The sequence below is a fragment of the Siniperca chuatsi genome, linkage group LG24, assembly GCF_020085105.1.
Source record: "Siniperca chuatsi isolate FFG_IHB_CAS linkage group LG24, ASM2008510v1, whole genome shotgun sequence".
NCBI lineage: Eukaryota > Metazoa > Chordata > Actinopteri > Centrarchiformes > Sinipercidae > Siniperca > Siniperca chuatsi.
The window spans coordinates 3,911,200-3,930,554 of record NC_058065.1 but is presented as its reverse complement, the minus strand read 5'-3'; the positions used below and the strand labels follow the sequence as shown (position 1 = coordinate 3,930,554).

The 19,355-nt window shown below is 43.0% G+C and overlaps 1 protein-coding gene and 1 long non-coding RNA gene across 8 annotated transcripts in view; one reads left to right on the top strand and one right to left on the bottom strand.

Moving 5' to 3' along the window:
* zeb2b (zinc finger E-box binding homeobox 2b) overlaps positions 1-19,355 on the top strand; it is a 90,893-nt gene that overhangs the window by 48,476 nt on the left and 23,062 nt on the right. The window lies entirely within an intron of this gene.
* On the bottom strand, positions 86-19,351 carry LOC122871792. Of its 2 annotated transcripts, none has more exons than XR_006376929.1 (3): positions 14,453-19,351; positions 2,642-2,738; positions 86-2,377 (listed from the first exon to the last, which is right to left on the bottom strand). It is a non-coding gene; the product is annotated as an uncharacterized LOC122871792 (long non-coding RNA). The 2 variants fall into 2 exon arrangements; XR_006376930.1 differs by lacking the exon at positions 14,453-19,351 and adding an exon at positions 7,529-7,644.

Here is a 19,355-nt window from a genome sequence, read left to right as displayed (position 1 = left end):
AGAAGTGCTGTTTGAACTGAGTTTGTTCAGTTCACAAAAACATATCTTATATGGGTTTCTGTTCAGCTTTAATCAGGTGGCAACCTTTCAAAGAGGACTAAGAGAATTGTCATTTTTATTGAAAGCCAACACAAAGTTCAACAGAAACTGGCAAGCTGCCTAGTTAGCATGAGTTTGCTAACACACAGAATACAGAAATAAACATTTATGCTGATGAAATGGCTCTTCTTGCTCAAGAACAAGAGAATGGGTACAAATTTCAAAACATAGGACAAAGCTAAAGTTCACTAGGAAACTGTAAGAGGCGGTTTATGTCTGTCAAAGGAAAAGTTGAGACATGTTCAACTGCTTGCTGAGACAAAAAAGAAAGGTGTAGATATACTTGATCACAGCCTTTGCCCACAAAATTGTGTTGTGTATATCAGTTATGTAAGCTGTGTTGGACAAGAGCATTTCCTAAATGTCTTGGGTGTCACATTTGCAAATGATTCCCATCATCAAGGAACTTTTAGTTTGTGAACATGTTGAGGCCCCTGCAGAAGTAACTTTTGAGCTTTAGGGCCATGTTGTTGGACACTGTTCCATCCAAATGATTGTCTAACTGAGAAAGCAGAGAGAATGTCACAGTGTAACAACTCAAGGAATCCCAAAAGGAAACAGCTGCATGGACAGGCTACAGCATGTGTGTGTGTGTGTGTGTGTGTGTGTGTGTGTTTTATACTAGCCTGCATGCATGTATTTGCCAACATGTGTTGTCCCACAGTTTCCCAAAGCTCCTGTGTGATTATGTGTTCTTGTATTTCAGGACCACATGTTCTCACAAGGTTTGAAAAAACAAAGATTCTTCCATACATGTTAGCTGATTTTGCCTTTTTATGGCCCAGGTTTGGGGTTAAACTGACACTAGGGTTGGTTTTGGGTCAGAGTTGATGAAAAAAAATCTTTTTAAAGAACATCCTCACAGGTAGAGTAATAGAAACGTGTAGTTGCATGTGTATGTCTGTGTTTGGGGTTGGAAAGACAGTCATTTCCAATCTTGTCAGCTGTTGTTCTGTCATTCCAAATGGGGCTCAGGAGAGATTTGGAGGCGGGTAGATGAGGAGGAAAAACATGGCCGAATGTAATTTCTTGCCATCCTGACAACGCCACAGAATAAAGTGGCGCTGTCTTCCCGGGTGATTTGAGGGAATTGCTTCTCGGGGTGACAAATGATTAGCTGTTATCTTGGACAGGATTTGATTCCCACAAGCAGACGGCAAGTCAGCCGACCAACCAGCCAGTCAGCCACCCAGCCGACTGACTGCGCTGAGTCAGGTAACTCCATGGGAGGATACAAGGGCGTATTCACAGGAAATTAAGTCGCCAGCCATGGTTAACCACCTCCTTCCTCCTCCTCCTTCGTCCCCCATGAGGCCCCCACCAGGACAAAGCATAATCCGCTCTGTCAGGGGCAGATTACAACTTTGTTTAATTGGAGATGGGCTTCGCTGACAATCGGGCCTGTTGTCGCCCAGTGGTGCAGGCGTTTTGTTGTTGCGTTTCATCATGATGATGCATCCACCAATATATCAGCTGCTTTTCTGGATGTTGGGCTCAGCTCAGACTCTTGTAATGGTACATTGAATACCTGTATTTTTGGGGAACAATATGCTATGACTTATATCATTTTAAATTCTTCACAGCCTGTGAAACTACATTTTGAACAGGTATTGTCAAATAGATATTGTCAAATTTGGGCTATTAAAGTCCAAGTAAACAATTGTAGTGTTCAGTTGGAGTGAAAATCAACAAAATGTTGGGCCTTGGTGGCATAGAATAGAAAACGTATTATTTAGTCCACCCTATGAAACTACAGGTTTTCATTTAAAGCTATAGAGATGATGATCCACATATTTATGGGGAGCCTACTGTAGCACCTCATACTAAAAGAATCAGGTAAATGCCTGAGATGTCCAAATCCTCCCTGTAAAAAAAAAAAAGCTCAATTTATCTTACAACAAGAAGAGCAGAGTGCACGGATGTTGGCAGAGAGGAGATCTGTCTCGTTCCTTAGAAAGCCCTAATGAAGAGGGTTGATTCCTGTGTATCACACAATGATTTTGACACATTAATCCCTGGGTAGACTTCAAGCCTTTGTCTGTATAATGGCTCTTTGGCACCTTGAGTTCCTGTTGGAAGCCAATTTGTAGTACTGACATTGAGGTGGGTGAGGCAGCTCAGCAGCAACAGCCACATTCGGAAAGACGAGTCAAGGTGTTGAAGCCTGATTGGTTCCTCTCTGCAGTGCAGTGGGTGGCTGGTTGTCACCCCACGAACACATGCTTCTCAAATGGGAAAATGTGTAGACATTGGCCCCCTTTGCACCTTGTACCGTGCCCTGTACAGATAAGAGAATTTGAGAGTTATAGTCACATTAGAGGAAGGCTTGAGAGGAGGGAGAAAAATGTCTGAGCTGAAATATCCCTCCGTCGCAAGAGTAAATAAGTTCTCCCCATGCCAGAGAAACCCCATGGGATCAATTAGCTGCCCATTACCATAGATACAGAGAGTTTCTTACGCAACAGCTTGCTTCGAAATTTGAGTGGAGGGAGGGAGAAGAAGAGAGGGGTGGAGAGTGTTTAAGGATCTTGTCAAACTTCACCTCTGGCTTGAACAAGCATTGCAGGAGGCTCTGGCATCTCGTTCGGGTCACGAAAACAACATGAAAACGTCTCTGTCAGCCGCTCTGTTTTCATTACCTGAAACAACAAACAGCGGAGAAAAAAAAGGAGACAAGGAAGGAAAGAGTGAGTGCTCCCCTGGGGCGCCATTTACTTCCTGTGCAGATGAGAAGATAGGTGAAAAAGGACTACTTGGCTCCTGAGATTGAGTTAAAATTTTCTCTCCTCTCTGCCCTTTCTCTTTCCCTCTTTTTCCTCGTCATCTCTTATGTGACTACATTTTGGGAATGTGAGACAGCATTTTTGGTCCCTTCACCAATGTTAATGGTTACTTTAAACACATAAACTGCTAGGGTTAGGTGTTCTGCACTGGAGCTCAAGTGCTAACTCTGCCAGGGTTAAAGGTTCAATTCCCCATAAGCAAGTCTGCCAGGCTAGTAGTCCAACTCACATTGGGATCCCCCATGCTAAAAATGTATGTAGCATAGGCGCTTTGGATAAAAATGTCCACTAACTGGCTAGAGCTATATTAACTATGCTTGAGGGAATTGTCCCGCAATAACAACCACCCACCAGAGGTTCTGCACGAATCCTTCTCTACTCCTACCACAGGGAAGAGGCCATTGTTTGGCAGTCCCGCCCTTGCTGGCCTGAGGTTGTTGATATTTTAACTAAGGTGATGATAGCCTCAGTTGTTTTGCTCTGAGGTGCGTTTCACCCTCGTCTGCTACCTCTCTCCCTCCGTGGGAGCTCGACTTTTTCAACTTCTTCTCTGTGATTTATGACCTCTCCATCAGATACATCCCATGGGTCCTCCCCCAGCGCACACACAGCCCTGCCACAGCGACTCCTGACTAAAATGGATTAGGTGCAGTTATCCACAAATGGATCCTCGACTACCTCTGTCCTGTTAACTCGCTAGCTAAGACGTTGCCCGGTTTGATTGCAAAGGTGGAGTGGGCCTGAGCAGCTCACTCTGATCCGTGGCGTCTCTGTTTGCCCGCCGTAATTACCTGTTTTGAATGAGTTAATAGCCATAGGAGACCCGCTTGCCGGGGATAAAAGGGACAGTATCTGGTGTTCAAAGCGATGAGAGGGTTTTAACTGCACTGGGATGTGTGTATATGTGTGTGGGAGGGGGATACTTTTCCTTTATGCACTCTCGAAAGGGAAGAAAGAAAGTTTCCTTATCAGGTATGTACTTAAAAGGATCCCACTGCTGGAAGCGCACTGTCTTGGGGGAAAGCGGAGAGAAAGATGAAAGGCTTTTGTTAAAAGTGACGCTTGGCACAGGTTTCCTGTGCCTTGCCTAGACTCCCCTGTCCCTCCCTGCCTGAGTGCTCGGCTCTCTTCCTCCCACTTTTGCCTTCTCCGCCTTGTAAAGCTGTCTTTGAGGGGGGAAAAGTAAACCCTTCTTGCCGCCTGCCAGTGTTAGATTAAATACCGAGATGGCGACAGGAAAAAGGCAGGGAGGAAAAAAAAAAAAAAGTGCCTGCCTGCCTAGCTGACTGGCTGACTTGCTGGCTGGGCTGGGGTGAGGGATGTTGGAGGAGAGTTATCAGGTTGGCGACGGAAACTGCCAGTTAGTCAGCAAGACTCCCAATCTGGTGTAGTCCAAACATGCCGCCCCGGGTTTTCGATGACACGGTAATCTGTCCCAGGGAGTTCAGGGTTGATCTAAAAAAGAGAACTCATCTTTTTTCTCCCTTATCATACCGACATAGCAAACTTGAGGTGCCTAAGGCCACTAACACAATAACAAGAGAATAAAATGATCTTCTTGGGGGAGGTTGTATTGAGTGCATTTTTCATGGCTGAACTATGTCCTGGTGGGCTTTAACTCATTGGTAAACACAGAGTTAACAGCATTATTGGACATCTTGCAGAACACATTTCCTTTCATTTACACTGTGCAAATCATTTGCCCCTTACACAGGAAAATAGCAATGATATGACTTCCGGGAGCTTTGAAAATTGGAGACCTGTGAAGCCATTTGGGGGCTTCTTGAGCCGCTGAGACGAGGTTTCTGAGGGATGTGAAGGAAGTATCAAGAAACAATGAGTGTAAGACTTTATGTCTTGGCTTAGTTCCCCTATCTCTCTCTTTTTCTGCTCTCTCTCTCTCTGCCCTGCCTGCCTGACTAATCAGGACTGCTAAGAAAAATGGTAATAGCTTGCATGCAGTGACAGTGCCCTAGCAGGTTTGTAAGCGCTCCACCAGGGAGAGAAAAAAGCAGCCAGCGCTATGCATCCTAGAAATGAGACTAAGCACAATAATGTGTTTAACTTGTAAACTAGTGTGGGTGACAGATTACGGGCGGTCCAGCAGTGTTGCAAGGAGCCGACGTCTCAGCCGTTCACCTTTTGCCTCTACATCTGTCCTGCTAATGGGCTCCACTTCCACTTCTCTGCCAGCGCAATAGAAACCCAGCTCCTAAAATCCTCAGGCGAAGCTCTCATTCCTCCCCTCATTCTATTTCCCAATTAGACGAGAGGGCATGATTAGTTTATTAGCAGTAGCAAAAGCTCCGGCGAATGTGTTTGCGGATTCTTAGCCGTTAATGAGCAAATTCAAACCCTATTGAACGGACGCGGGTGGGAGGGGGAGGTTATTCGCGTGCGCACTCGGCTAATAATAGCATCCCAAAGACAAAAGATGGAGGAAATAGCATTATAGGAGGGGGGCAAAACAATGGAAGCCTACCGGCACTCTTAATGGCATGCTCTTTCATTTTTTAAATTGTTTCCCTTTTGGAATTATGTATGCTCGCCATCCTCTCCTTCAGGGTTTGGCAAAGCGTATACACACATACTCTTCCACAGCCAGCCTTGCAAACACCAGGGAATAGAGGCAGGTCTTGAAGCACAAGAGACAGTAGTTCCACCTGTGGGAAATGAACTCCAGCGCAACCTGCTCTTTGTTTTCCCTCTGCCTTGGCAGGCTTAACCACCTCCTTTACAAGCCAGGTAAATTGTTCATTAGGGCTGAGGTAAAAGGGGGGTGGGAGGTGCTGCGGAGAAAGATTTTTTTTTCCTTGCACGGGGAGGCTGAGAAGTGCGAAGAACAAACAAGTCAGAGCATTTGTTCAACGGTGTAATCTACACATCAATTATCCTGCCGAGCTAATTAGCACCTCGGCATACCCCAGGTACCTGAGCACTCACACATGCTTGACTCTTTCAAGCCACTGATCAAAAAAAGGAGAGGGTTGACAGAAACACTGGGAGGCAGAACCCAAGGGTAGGTGGGGGGAAAAAGCCTTAGATCAAAATTTCCTTTTTACTTACAGTATATGGAGACTACAGAGTGTGTGTGTGTGTGTGTGTGTGTGTGTGTGTGTGTGTGTGTGTGTGCGCGTGTGTTGCAGCTATTCACATCATGCCAATGGAGTTGCTCAATTATGTAAGCCATATATATATATACATACACACATATGCCTGAGTATATGCCATCTAAGCTGATAGTAAGAAATTAAAATTTTCATCTAGAAGTAGCCTTTCTTTTTACTTTTCTCTGCATGGATGAGGTTAATTATCATGTTAAAGCTAAGGTCTACTCACCAATCTATTTTCAGTGATGCAATACTGGTGTGACAAATTACTCCAAAGTGCATTATGCCCAAATAAATATGCAGAACAAGGCATCAAAAGTGTGAGTGGTAAACTATAGTATTTATTCACTCTTTATTTCATTGTTGTGGTTGCTTGTAATATTTGTGATTTTGGAATTTATGGTTAATGTTGCTCTGGGATAGAACTACAGTTTAATACCTGAAACATAATTCCAAATTGACCATTTCTTTACCAAGCAATTTTCAGTTGAACATCATTATTAGAGTTTGTTTTTTTTTTACACTTAGCTGCTACAGCTCTGACCCATATTATTACTTTTTTATATGTTGTCTTTCTGGGAATATAAGCCAGTTATCTTATACTTGCACCCATTGTTCACTGATAAGGAACTGCATCTAAAATGGAAAAGATAATGTTGGGAGTTGGCAGAAACAGAATTTTGCTGTTAAAGACAAAACAAATCAAATAAATGGATATATTAAAGGTTGCACCTGTAAACATGAGTGGTTGCTGTTTTGAACTTTCTTATTAAGGTGTAGTATGTGAAAGAGCCCTAGGTATCCACATCCCCACACTGCTCCCCCTCCTGCTTCCACCCTCAACTCCCACCATGTAATTAAAAGTGTAGTTTTCGCCCTCCTGCGGCTAGATAAGAAAGACAGGTACAACATGAAAAAAAATGCAACTGGCAAGAGGGAAAAAGGAAACAAAATGCCTCGGTCTGCTCCTGTTTACTCCCACCCACGTCATGTATAAGTCATGGGCTCTGGGGCCTCCGACTACAGCGCTGCCTGTTTGTGCCGTTTACCGAGATTGAGGGAGAGGTTAAGTTGTGTCATCTCGCTGCTGTCTTACACCTGGCGTACCTTGCCGCTAGCACTGTCTAACACACATCCACACACACACACACACACCCAGATGTTGTGGTAAATAGGAAGGTGTGCAAAATCTCACATCCAGTTGGTGATCACAGTAAGGTCACGGATGTGAACTAAAATCGATTTAGAAAAGCAATAATATATGTTTACATCCTTAAAATACACTGTGCATTGTGTCATAAAGATGCTTATCTAAAAAAGTGTGCAAACCTGACTATAAACAAGAGTTTGTTTCTAAATTGACCGTCATGAAATATTTGCTGCTATTTTGCAGCTTTTGTAGCACAAACTAATACTATAACATGATTTTAATAAACTATGTATTTACTATAAGACATGGAAAAGTCAGTTTACCTACCAGTATATCCCTGTCCACATATAAAACCTTCTTATTTAGATATGAACTCCTGTATTTACCTTTTAGGTCTATAGTTGACGCTTATCTACAGGAATAGTAATTAGGCAGCTTATTGTCATGCTCAAGGGCACTATGGCAATGTGAAAAAAAGAGCTTCCAGGAGATGGTTTTGACGCTAAGGTCATTGCCGTGACAATAAGCTATGCCACCTATCTGTCCAAACTCCACCCTCTCAGCCCCTTTACCCCCCCACCCCCACCCCTCCCACCCCCGCACCCCTCCCCCAACCCTCTGGCTGGCTGGTAGCTAATTGGGAACTTGGTAACAGTGTCAGAGAGAGTCGCCTTTCACCAGAGGGCTGTCTCTCTCTTTGAGGGCCCAGGCCACCTCTTCAGTGTGTGTGTGTGTGTGTGTGTGTGTGTGTGTGTGTCATTTACTGATTGGAGAGCCCAGTTTGCTGGTTATACTCACTCACTCACACACACACACACACACATACTCCCCATTTCCTGGTGCTTGTTTGATACCTGGTGGGGATGCTATTCAGGTGACAAAGATCTGCTCTGTGCATGTGTGTTTGTGTGTGTGTGTGTGTGTGTGTGTGTGTGTGTGTGTGTGTGTGTGTGTGTGTGTGTGTTGGTGGGGGTAACAGATGTGATTTTACACTCTCATTACCATGTGAATGAGGCCCCGGGCCCCTAGATTGGCTCGGACTAGAGAGGAAGAAGAGGACTCAACCCTCCTCATCCCCCTTCCTCACCCTCCTGTGGCCCCTCACCTGGACCCCCCATCCCCCCAGTTCATCCTGTCTGATCTCTTTAGTCCATCTGAGGTCCCTGCTTGACTCCCCCCTCCATTCCCCCACACACACACACACACACACACACACACACACACACAAACTGATCGACCTTTAAACAGCTGGTGACTGGCAGAGTTTTATGACAGCAAGAGGTCTCACTCTCCCCTGTTTTTTCTTGTCATTGTCAGTCTCAGTTCAAGACCTTTTACTACTAAACGAGTGGTCATCCCCTTATCACAAAGGAACATAATAACCAGACATTTCATTAGGAATATTTCCAAAGTCACACAAACTCTCCTTTGTTGCCTTTGAGGAGTATTGAGGCCAGAGTGGTGGCGGTGAGAAATGGTTCTTTTAGCTCTCAGGTGCTGTTTTGCTGAGATAAACGTGGCCATGGCCCCGTCACTGTGGACAAGAATGCAAAACAACCTTGGCCAGATCAAACTGGTTGTTTTCGCTGCTATCTGGCGGCCTGCTCCACAGTTTTGGTGTCTGTGGAAAAAGGTGAAAGAGCCTGGGATAAATGCCTGTAACCTCTTCTGATGTCTCTATAGCAGCTGCAAGGTGGTTTGCTTTGGAGAAAAAAAAGCTGATTTCAGTTACATTTAGAAAAGAAAAGAACCAGGCATTGATCTTATATTGTTTGTGGGACGTGTGTGGAAGTGTTTTGGGTTGCTCAAGTGGGAATTCAACCCCTAACCCTGGCAGTGGTGATGCCTTACTGAACTCACAGACCAAATGAGGATACTTTTTAATTCATGTCCTCAGTTCCCAAAATGAAATATTCCAGCCTGGATGAAAGATGAACTTCAAGCAGTGATTAATTATTTTATTCCAAAATAGATGCATAGCATTTGAGAAAAGAAGCCTTCATTTGTTTCTTTTTACCAGCTGGATCTCATTCTCTCCCCTCTTGGTGAAGGAAATCAGCATCAAAAGCTTCTGTTAGCTGGTAATTACAGCTCAGGTTCTGCTTAACTGTTATTAACAAAAAAGTACAGTAATCTGGCCTGGCAGTGCAATATGTTACCGTAGCTTTCTAATTAATCTTACAGGGAGCGTAATAAATTTACAATATCAGATTGGTGCAATACTGTATATAGATTTATTAAAGCTTTTAATCAGTTCTGGCAAAATTAATTTTGCAATGATTGCTTACATTTGAATTTGCATATACTTAGTGCAAGTAATTTATTTTCATAGATTCTTTTTTATTAAAACGAGGCACGTGGGGGCCGTCAGGGATGAAGAATTGCTGGATTTTGCCTCTCTGTGCTGCAAGGGAAAGAGTTGCCTGATGGGTGCAAGGGAAGGTGATGCACCACCTGTCCTGATAGCATGTGACCTGTCAGACGTTGTCAGACATAGCTGTCATTTAACTTTTCTACTTTTTGGGTTCCTTTCATGGCATTTCTCTCTTACCATGTGCAAGTGCTCTTAAGTCACAGGAAGGTTGTGTTAAATGTAAAATCAGAACTTATTTTGTTGAGTTGTTAAGTTGAGTTTTGAAAAGTTGACCGGACTGGCACTTTGTAGTTTTAAGCAAAGGAAAAAAAACATCTGAAATGTACTTGGAAGATGAAAAAAACTTAACGGCAGCAAACTTTCAGTTTGGTGACCTAAGACGAACAAATTATCATTTTTAATCAAATATTATCAATGCTTGATTGATTATACTGACCAGAAATGTGTGTTTTCAAAGCAATCTGTCATAGCTTCACACTGATTTTTGGTTACTTAAAAACAATTTTTCTAAATGTATCTGTTATACTGCATACTTTACTGAATTGTCGGCCTGTATTTTAGCTACTTGCCTAAAAATGTAGAATTTTAAAACTCTAAATGAGTTCAGTTACGTGTTGTGATTTGTTTCTGTCTTCATCCTCAATCAAAGTAAATCTTTGTCACTTTCCTCCTCGTCTCTCTGTTTTCCTCTCTTGTAAATACTCACAATGACACAAGCCTACAGAGGAACACACACTGAGGTACACAGGAACACAGATGTACACTCCCACACACTCACACTTACACACATAAACACACACTCGCACACACACAGGAGTGGTGTAGCACTTCCAGGGCAGATAAGAGTGATTCATAAACAGATGAACCCAAAGCAGATGTGTTATCATGGTGGCGCTGCGCACAAAGTACTGCAAGGCCACACCAGCTCTCATGGGGCCTTCAAACACACACACACACACACACACACACACACGCACACATGAAGCCAGGTTCCAATATTAAACAGTCAGACCTGATAAAAAGCTGTGACTATCGATTTGGCGCCCCCTCCTCGCTCCACCTCAAAATCCAACCTGATACGAGGCCATGTCAGCAGATTCCACCACCTGAGTGTGTGTGTTACACTCAGGTGTGTGTGTTTGTTTGTGTGTCTCTGTATATATGCAAGTGTGTTTTTTACACATGTGAAAGCATGTGTTCCTATTTATGAAAACGTTCCACATGCCGCTTCGTCATGTATGTGTGTGTGTGCGTCTATTTTTATGAATGCACGTTGCTGCTCCTACATGTAGGTGTGTGTATGTGTGTGTTTTTGTGCGTGTAGGCCGGGGTGTGGACTCGTGGCATTGAGCCACGGTGTCCCTTTGAGAGTGGGCAGGAGGAGGAGGAGGAGGAGGAGGAGGAGGAGTGGAAACGTAGAGAGAGAAAGAGGGAGAGTGCGACTCTGGGCCGTACAGAAAGAGGAACGATTTAGATAACAGTCTCAGCTTTTGGCACGCACGCATACACACACACACACACACACACACACACACATACACACACACTCACTGCTATCGGAAACACATTATTATTGGAGAGAGCTGACCACAGGAGAACCCTGGCAAGCACCCTGAGATAGGCTCTTATATTTTTCTCCCTCCCCAGGGAAGAATTCATGAATTAAATCTTTCTATTAAAGGTAACCCTTCCCTCCTCCCACAAGAATACAAGCCAGAACAGAGAAATTCTTCATTTTAGGGCTGCAACTACTGATAATTTTCATTATTAATGAATCTCTTGATTGTTTTGTTTTTTTAATAATTATTTGAATAATAAGAACAATAACAGAAAAAACAGTAAATTTTGCAATCAAAATTATTATTAGATTATTTTCTGTTGATCATTTGATTGCTTAATTGCTAAATTATGAAATAGAATTGTACAAATTATGCTGCCTGGGTGCAGGTGCAGGGTTTGCGTTATGTCCATATTTGAGATTGTTCAACATGGAGGTCAACATGGAATGTATTAGAGAACCTATCAAAATAAAAGCTGAGCCTAAAACTAAGGCAACCAAAAAGCTTCAACAGCTACTAAAATGTGTTTTATTTTCAACATTTTAGCTTCTTTTTTTTTTTTTTTTTTTTTACAAAATTGCATAACATCTTATTTGGGAAATTTTCAATTTTAGCTTCAAATATTGCTACTTATTCCCTTTCGTATTAATATATGCTTGTTTATGGCATTAGTATTCAGGTGCAAACACACATGTAAACACGTGTCTGTCCCTTTATTATGGCAAGACAGATTCCACACATCTGCGTCATTAGCTGTGTTTTCTACTTGATATTAACGTGCAGGTGCTCTTGTCACAGTAGTCGCTGCTCCTACTGCTGCTGCATCTTCTTTACAATTTACATTTATACATCGGCACACACATAAAGCCCCGCAAATTTCAAACAGTTTAAACTGCGTGCTGCATTCATTCAGCTCGGAGCATAAAAAGGGCCTTTATAGTGGAGGGGAAATTAGCGATGGTCTCTCTTATGTGTGTGAGAAGCACCGCTTTGCCTGTGACGACTCCAAAACTGGAAGCAGTTCACCCAGCAAACGTTTTCTTTTTTTCCTCAGTCTGTGTGTGTATTTGGTTAGTTACAGTAATTACGACCCAATAACTGACAGCCAAAACCAGGCAGGAGAAAGTAGAAGGGGGCTGTTTTTCCTCAGCCGCGTGCAGCCTTGCTGCCGAACATCTGCTGAGAGATTTGCATATTAATTAACCCATATTAACTCTAATTATTCTGGGAAATTATCAAATAAATTAAATTTTCTAATTTTAACCGTTTTTTTCCCCCCCCTCTTCCCGTTGCTTGACGTGTGTCAGGGTAACATCAGGAGGCGAGGGGAAGCTCACCTGAGCCGGAATAAAAAATAAATATTCTCAACAACCCCCTCCACACACACAGTTCCTCCCCCCTTCCCTACCAACATTTCCCTCCTCTGTTCTTCTTCTCTGAATTCTCCCTCCCACTCCCCTGGCCTGGGAGTCCTGAGGGCAGCCAGGGGAAGCTTTTGTGTGTCTTTTTTATTCTTCTTCTTTGGCTTGTGTGACGAGAAGGGGGAGGAGGGGGGGGAGGTTTACTTCGAACATTTGTTGGAGGCAGGAACATGTGTGAACTGGGGGTGGAGGAGGAGGGGAGGTTGGGGGGGCACAGATGGTGAATCCATGCAGGACCCAGCAAAGGTGGGACCTCTGAGCTGTTGAGCAAACCTTGAAGCTTTCTCTGCCTCCCTCTCCCTCCCCAGCCTGTTGCTCAGGCTTCCTCAGCAAATAAATGGGACATTAATTGAATTAGAGTCAGTGCTGCTGCGAGGGTCTCCTCGCGGACAAAACCCAGCAGCGATTTGACGGATGCGTGGCGACATGCTGGAAATCTCTGTATCAACCCAAATGATCACAAAATGTTTCTCAGTCTGATATTGTTTTTTTTTTTTTTTTTTCACACTGCTTTAAACATTTTAATATTTGGGCCTGATTTCAGAAAATGGTGTAATGGATGTGATGGACAGCCATAAATGGGAGTTGTAGTGTCATATGTTTAACAAGAAATCGAAATATACAAAAGTCTGTTTCTGAGGTTTTTCTAACCTGATTGGAATTAAATTCCTGGAAAAAGTGGATTACTTTGTATTTTTTGGAGCTTTACTCCAGTTTTGCTAAATTTTGTACCAATTTCGTGGTTTTGGTTGTTGATGTTGAAGGTTTTTGACACAAGAAAATTTCCTGGAAAACACTGATTACTTATTATTTATTTATTGGTCTTGGAAATAGTCAGGTTTTAATTTACCTTATACTACATACGTGTTGGTTTTGGTTACTAGACTTATTAATGTTAATTATCTTGACCATGTTGATGTTTGCAGAGATACTTACTTTACTGTTAAACTTTCTGTTACTCTCTCTCAATTAAAAGAAAGTTTAAAAAAAGGTTAAAAGCATCTCTTAAACACATAAATTGTAAAACAGTGTTGTCCTCAACAACTCATATCAGTCAAACACACACACACACTCACTTCACTTGTCAGCGACACCCCTCCCCCTCCCAATAGACACACACAAGCGCACACACACACACATACACACTGCCCAGACAGACACACATACACTCCCAGGTTGCGTTTACACTTCACTGAGTTTTCACCATTCATCGTCTCTCCCAAGTCGCCCCCTCCCCTCCCCTCCCCTCCCCTCCCCGGCCCTCACCCCTCACTCTCTCTCTGTCTCTTTTCAGAGCTTTTGTTTGCCCTCTGCCACCGTCCTTTCACCGACTTGGCCCTGATTTGCCCCTTGTGCTCGATCGCACCATTATACTGAGACAAGATAGCACAAAATATCCAAACATGTCTGCTATTCTTTTGTCTGGCGTGACTTGATTTGAACAGCACTAGTACACCCTGTTTGAAGGAAAATCATTACCTGAGGATACATTATTTTGAGCACAGAAGACATACAATCTATAAAAGTTCACCAGTTTGGTCAAATAGTTACTTGAGGTTAACCTTTAAAATTAAGTTCAAATCTGTTTAAATTTACTGATTTCAACTGTTAGTCCTCTTTAAATTAATCTGAATTTTCTTCTCGTAAAAAAAAGGGAACAGATCAGTTTTGTTTTCCCAATCATTGACTCCAGTTACCAACAAGCATTTTATAAAGGGTTTCACTTACACAACCAATGTTTCGGATGAGCATCTGTCTGTTTCAAATTGTGGTGCCTTATTTTGGAGGCAAATACAAGAAAATATCAAGAAAAAGGAAATTTTAATTATTATTACAAAAAGAAAAACCAAAAAGCAACCAAGACTATATGTAAAACAATTAGTTGCTGATGTAAAAATGAAGTAACTGTACTGAAAAACTGGTGTGAGGTTTCCATCAGACAGGAGTAAGACTTACCAGAGGAAGTGCTTAAACTGTTGCAGACAGGAACAATGGCAGACAAAAGGTCATCATGAGAATCCGCTACCGCTGGCCGTAGCCACAAGGCAGCGACCTCGCTTCCACCTTAATGCCCTCCCACGCACACACACAAACACACACACTGACTAACAGAGCACTCCTGCTTCCCCATCTCCCTCGCAGCCATCCAGGTGATCCGCTTCGCTCACATTCATGAGACAGGGAGCGAGCGTGAGCAGTTATCGTCCAATAGGGAGAATGTCCTGGCTCATTATCGGCGTAGGAGGCCGAGCGTGTCACCTGGAGCTAAGCCTCGACACTCAACTAAAAAGTCAGCCGGGGTTAGCGTGAGAGCGTGAATGTGGGTGTTAGTCATTCTCCCTGCAGCGATCACCTCTACCGTTGGCCTGCTGAACAGAAAGAGCTCTCTTTCTCTCTGGCTCTGAGATTCCAGCAGGAAGGGCTTTTAGTGCAGCGTCCTCTGGGCACTGGACGACTACTTTGGGATCGTTAAATAAATGTGATTATACTTGTTAGCATTGTGAAATGGTTTTCCTCAGCAGAGTGCAGGTGTAGCACCTCTGAACGTGGCTTTCACAGCTGTAGAAGGGAAGATTTTTAAGTTAAAATACGTTGCAAATGGGAGAAAAGTTTTGCTTTCTCTCAGATTCACCCTACTTGCACAAACCAATTTTAGGTATTGGAGTGAAATCTTCTTGATGCTAAATACCTGAAACTCTCCTCTACCGCCCTGCCTCTAGCTGCTAAGAATTGGACTTTTGGTTTAATGGTGTTGCATTACTGAATATCTGGTTAATGAAGCTCTTGAACAAAAATCAGCTATCCATAGCTGACAGGTTGTAACTGTGCAAACTTGCAAATTGCTTCTTTATTTGGCTTGAAATTAAGTGAGGTAAGGATGTTTTCCAACATTTTTAAGCAGGTTAAAACCAGTTTTGATGTTAAAAAAAAGGATAGATGTGGGTTTGCATGACATTGACCTTTTAACCAGGCACTTTGCCTTTCAGATGTTTGACCAAATTGTCAAAGACTCACTACAAATGTGAACACAAGCTCATTTTCTAATATTCTATTTTGTGTCACACACTCTCAACTTGAACGAAATTCCATGCGCACATACTATACATACGGATGCATGGGGTCAACATCAAAGGCACAAGTTGGTGGCCGCTTATTGCTCCGAGTGACTCTGGGTGTCTTCGAATGCAGCATGTGGTCAGACAACTGTTGTCATAAGCACACACGGTTTTGCAGTTGGAGTTGATTTTGACTCCGACATTAAAGGCGTTTTTGATCACTGGAGCCATTTGTTTACTGTCAAACCTGACGCTTTGTAAATACAATCATTTTAGATTTGGAGTTTGTTTCCCAGCACTAAATTAATTCCACTGGCTTCTCAGTATCTGCAGAATACAACTGTCACAGCTGAAGTATTACATGTGCCATTGTTTTTTTTTTTCTTCTTTATTTATCTTCATCAAAGAAATGATGAGATTTTAATAAGACTTTCTCCCTTGCTCTCTGGTTCTCTCTCAGGCTGTCACTGCTGATGCTTCTAGCCGTCCTAATCAATATACAATATTCCTCTCCCCTCTGTACTTTTTTGTGAGTGACAGAATAATGCCAGGCCTGTGAAAGGGTTATGTCAGATAGTTTAAAACCCGATATTAAACAAGAATTGCGCTGCACATGTGTCATTTTAATTATCTGAACAACTCAAGTCAAAGAGGCTCCCTTTATTTACCTTAAATGGTGGGAGAAATAAAACAGAGGGGAGAAGAAAGCAATATCAAACAGGTAGCAAGAGTTTGTAAAACGTCAGCCGTAATTGCTTTTGTCAAGGATGACACTTAAGGTAAGAAAAGGAGAGAAAAGGAGAGGCATTTGAGAAGTAAACATTATCTTTTCTTTGTCTTTCTCTCTCCTCAGCGACACAAAAGGCTGATTAAGAGCGAGGTTTGGGGGGGGGGACGAAATAACTGCCTGCAAAATATTAGTAGGTTAGAATTACTTTGTTGCGTGACACAATACCAATAGATGCTTCATGCTCGGAGAGGGAGAGGCTCTTGTCAGCGGTGGCACCTAAACAATGGCGGCTTTCTTGACGTTAATACTACGCGTTTGACTTGATGAGCACCCCACTGTCATTTTGCCTTCTTGGAGGTATACGTTGAACGCGGAGGAGACAGCTGACGTTCAGAGAAGATTGTGTCTACTGTAGCTTTCGGAGACAGTTCAACGCCCCCATGCTTAAATTTGTTCAGAAACTTGAGAACAACACGTCTCGAGAGATAAAAAAAAAAAAAAAACAGCAGGAGACAGAAAATGGTTCAAACTGGTGACAAAAATAAAACTGAAAGCTCCACTTTGCTTCTCCAGGATTTACTTCGAAGACCCAAATTCTCAATCGTGCCCTGAAAAGTTTGTTGAGCAGAAGGTCCACAGTGCTGCATTCCTTATGTGGGAGTATTGAAGTCAGAACGGTGTGCGTTGCTGCGGTGGATGTGTTGCTAAACAAAAAGAAGCACCCTCGCTCCTTTTATTGGGGAAGAATAGGCCCTTTAAAACCTGTCCAGCCTTAGATAATTTCATTCAGCTGGCCCCTGCTCCGCCGTCATTGAATCTGCATCCAGAGATCAGGTTCACAGCAACGGGTTGATAGCTTCCCAAGCCTCTTGGCCTTTTGTTCTACCAGCCTCGTGCGGCTGCCCCCTCCTCTGGACGTTGGGGGACACAGAGCTGATGGGACATTGCTGAGAAAAGTTCAAAACCTCAGGGGTGATGGGGCACAGAGGTGAATTCCAAAATTATAATCTTGTTGTTTTGAATCAAGTTGAGAGATTCCTAATTTTGACGAACTGAAATGATTCAATCATCTAGATGTGAAGTTAAACAGGTAAAGGCTTTTCTCTTTCAAATTAAATGTACAACTTTCAAAGAGAAGCACATTATCAATTGTACCAAGGTAGATGTGGACCACCCAGGAATTCCTAACGTCTCTCTCCACTCCTGGGTCTCCAGCCTCAGTTGCCTTTTTTGTCATCTCCAAGGAGCATTACTGAGTCTGAACTTGCCTAAACCCTTGTGATCACACCTCTTGAAAAGGTTTTGTTTCTTCTGTCGATTGGTATTCGAGGCAGGTCACCGCACTCCCACCCTCCTCCTGCCTGCCTGCCTGCCACCCTCCTCCCCCCTGCCTCCCCTCCCACATTTGAAAGCCCTGTTTTCATTTTAATTTGCACCTGTTGTGCAGTTGTTCGCTGAAGGCAAGTGCAGACCAGTCAATCGTACGGAGACGTGTTAGGAGGAGATGTGGGGAGGCTTATCTTTTGATATGTATAATGTCTTCAGAAATGTCATGCATGAACTTCATCTGGTTGGCGCTCCTGATTCTGGGAAAGTTCAAGAGGCAGGGACTTTCAGGCCTCAGTGGGCAAAATATGGCACATAAAATGCCATAATTAAGTTTGTCGAGTCCTTACAGGGTGGCAATTTGAGGCGTTTTGCATATTATACACTATTTATGTACAAATGTAACATGGCATGGCATCTCAAAGCTATTAGATATAAATCTGTGGATTTTCACCAAAGACTTATGAGCTTGCTGCAATTTTTGTTTTATTACTCAGAAACATAAATTCAACTAGAGCGCATTAAAAAAAGCCTCCACCTCTTCACTATGGTGGCTCAAACTCCGGGCCCGACCATGATTGGCTCTTACCACAGAACATTCTTGTACAAGCTGCCAATGAGGTGTGTCCCCATGTGATGCCATGCTTCTGGCTCGCCTAGTGCTCCATCTGCACTCCTCCAATAAGTCTTCTGATGTCCTTTTCTGCCACAATTTACGCTGTGGCGAGTATGCGATGAGAACCTGCCGATGGCGGTGACTAATTTGCACGCGAGCCACCTATGATTGAGTTCACAGCCCTTATTTACAGGCCATCTATTTTAAGAAAAGCAGGCATATGTCTGGGACCTGAGTGTTGTGGAACCGGGCGGGCCATGCTGATGCTGCTCTGGAGTTTTGAGTGTGTGTGTGTGTGTGTGTGATATGTATATCAGCCTGCTTTACTGAATGTGTGCACTCAAGGCCATGTAGTGTCTCTCTATTTTCATATGTTAGGAAACATTTATATTTATGTTCATGGTTCACTGGCAATGCAAATGTGAAGACATCCGAGGGGTACACATGATGAATAATCTAAATTACTATAGGTTAAGCCTTTTGTATGCATAGCAACAACATTTGTAATATTGTATGTGTTATGCGGAACATCTCAAACGTGATGGGTATGCACCGGAGCAGAGCCGTCCTGAAAGGTGCAGCTCGTTGGCATCCGAGGTATGTGAGCAGGACTGAAAATTAGTGGCTATTTTGGCTCGCATCTCCTCGACAGCTGTCTGCCCACCGCTGTGGTTCAGTCACAGATTCCAGTCGCGGATGCTGTAATTGGGGTGTAACCCACAAAACAATTTTTTTTTTTAAAAAGCGCCTACGCCTTGGACCAAGCAGTGATGTGGGGTGACCTTTTTAATCTGGGAATAAACCTCAATTTCCAAAACAAGTCAAAATCCCTTTTCAGATTCTTCCTCTGTCATTTATGTTTAGAGTTTAATCACTTAGCTGACACACACTGCAAGTTCCAAAGTAGTATACGCCTACATTCCTTGATCAATAACAAGCTGCCAGTAGTGACTGGCATGGAAAGATGAAAAATGTGAAATGAGGCTAAAACTGTTATTTTTTGATAAAAGTAGTATCAGTAGTTGATCAGAAGGATTATTGCTACACTAAAACAGTCCGCCCCATCCCTCGGTCATATATAACATGTACACCACGTTATTTCAGACTTGTCCTTCATTTGTCCCTCTTTCT